The 2,576-nt window shown below is 39.8% G+C and overlaps 1 pseudogene; it reads left to right on the plus strand.

Annotated features, from left to right (window-relative positions):
* Positions 1 to 654: 654 nt before the first annotated feature.
* On the plus strand, positions 655 to 1,851 carry LOC102264783 (trifunctional enzyme subunit beta, mitochondrial-like; annotated as a pseudogene).
* Positions 1,852 to 2,576: the final 725 nt, after the last annotated feature.

The following is a 2,576-nucleotide window of genomic DNA, read 5'->3' on the forward strand; positions in this document are numbered from 1 at the left end:
AGGCTGAGAGGAAAAAACCTACCAGCCTAGAAGTCTATAACCTATAAAGTTATTCTTCAAAAGTGAAGGAAAAATAAATTTTCTCAGATAAATAAAAACTGAGGGTATTTGTTACCAGGACACTTATCATGCAAGGAATGTTTTTTGAAGGTTTTTTGGCAAAAGAGATGAGGCTCAGAGGCTGTCTTAGCCTCTGCAGGAGTTCTGCCCAGGCTCTGGAACATCCTACTCAGACTCAGCCTGGTACTAGCCAGGCCCTCAACATACTTCCTGACTAACCCAAGCCTACCTGCCCACCTCCCACCCTGCCAACCCCATGCTGACTCACTGCAGGTCCCTAATGGTACCCTTCACTTTGGCTAAAGGGGCAGAAAGAACTCTTTCTCTACTGAAAGAAAGAAGGCCTATCATGAGGTCAGAGGTCAGTCATCTAGTCAGGTGACAAGCAGACAGCCAGGACCCAGCTACACCTCTGGAGTCTGATGGCCTGCAAGAGAGGTTCTTTATAGACTAGATCCACCCCTACATCCCTCTCACCCCAGAAACTTGAGGCCAAATGCTGCTCACAACAGGAGCCCAAGCTAAGGTGGGGACCACTGCAGCATGACTTCCATCTTGACATTAACTTGAAAAAAATCTTCCAAGTTCAGCAAAATGGGTACACAGATTTTCTTGAGACCTCTGAGCTGTTCCTATCAGCTAAAAGCTGCCCCAGCTGCCCAGAAAAAAATTAAAGAAGACCTTGGCTAAACCCTGTATAAAGAATACGGTGGTGCTAGATAATGTCACACTCTATTTTTGCTGTCAGGCACTTCATATAAAGACCTGATGCCATGTGATTTGGCTCAGATTTGTTGCATCAAACCAAGGTCCCAAAGGAAATTGTTGGTTACATCTTCTTTGGCATAGTTATACAGGAAGTAAAAACAATGTAGCTGGAGAGTCTATCCCTTGAAGCTGACCTCTCTGACAAGTCTCCTGTGATCTGTCACCATGGCTTGCATCTTTGCTAACCAAACCAGGACTACAAGTGTTGGCTTGATTACTTCTGGCCAGTAATGTGGTTGTGGCAGGTGATATAGAGTTAATAGCCTATGTACCAATTTGTCATTTGAGGAAACTCATGCTCGATCTCAAAAAGGCCAAGATTTTAGGTCAGTGACTATCTTTAATCCTATCACCTGGGCATGACCATGCATCACTCTACAGACTGACTTGCAGCTGCCTTGTTGTTTCTCAACTGCAACAGAGTGAGTATGCACTGCATTTGCACAGTCTAGCCAAGAGGGCCCAGGATGAAGGACTCCTTTCTGATGTTGTATATCTTCAAAATACCAGGAAAAGATATATTCACCAAAGATAGTGGCCTTTGTCCTTTCTGAAGTAGATAGTCAAGCTAAAACCTGCATTCATCAAGCCCTATGGCATAGTGACAGCTGCAAATTCTTCTTTCCTAACTGATGGTGCATCTGCAATGCTCAGGAAAAAATCTTTGGTCATGGGTTATAAGCTGAAGGCACATATGAGGGATTTTGTATATTTGTTTCAGGATTCCAAAGATCAGCTTTCACTCGAACCAACATATGCTACTTGAAAAGTGCTAGAAAAGTTAGGATTAACAATAAATGATATCAATGCTTTTGAATTTCATGAAGATTTCTCAGCTCATATTTTAACTAACCATAAAGTCACAGATTCTGATTAGTTTGTACAAAACTAAATGGATAAAAAAGAAAAGTTGCATTGAGTCCTTTGGAGAAGTTTAACAACTGAGGTGAATCAATGTCCCTAAGACACCTGTATGGAGACACTGGCTGCCAACAAATTATGAAAGGACAAAGGCCAGTATGACTTAGTGGCTGTCTATGAGGTGGAGTGCAGGGCCATGATATGATGGATAACAGACCAGGAAATGGTAACTTGGAGTTTTTGTGTAATACTCACCCTAGACAAGGCAATTTCAATGTATTACTAAATGACATATATATTTCCTAGTTCCTCTTAGGGAACACAATTTGCAGCCTTCTGTAAAATCTTTGCAAGTAAACCTTGCTAGTGTTCTGAGCTTTTCAATAATCATGGTTCACTGCTCTTTCAAGGATTTCTTAGTCATCAGAATCTCACATAGTGATATGTTTAAGCATTCATTTTTGGTCTCTATTTTCATTAAAGATTAAGCAAATGGTTGCAATTTGAGAAAGAGATTAGCTAGGGTTTGAAATCATCTTTATAACATTGGCAAAATATACTCATTCATATTTGTGACTTAAAGATAAATTATTTCCTGTGTAATACAAACCAATGTGCCTCTGCCTTTATGGAAACATAGTTCAGAACTGAAAACTTACACTAAAGTTTTAGATATAAAAATACCATATTTGTTAACCTTAAACTGGAGAATTGTTGGGTGGGGGGAGAAATAATAATTATTATTACTAGGTACTCACACTACCCATGAAGTGGTATACTATCATTTGAAAATGGACTTAAATTATATGTGAATACCTATTGCAATATTTATGGTTACCCTGGGACAACCATAAAAACAGCAAAAAAAGAGAAGTATAACCTATATG

The sequence above is a fragment of the Bos mutus genome, chromosome 17, assembly GCF_027580195.1.
Source record: "Bos mutus isolate GX-2022 chromosome 17, NWIPB_WYAK_1.1, whole genome shotgun sequence".
Classification (NCBI taxonomy): domain Eukaryota; kingdom Metazoa; phylum Chordata; class Mammalia; order Artiodactyla; family Bovidae; genus Bos; species Bos mutus.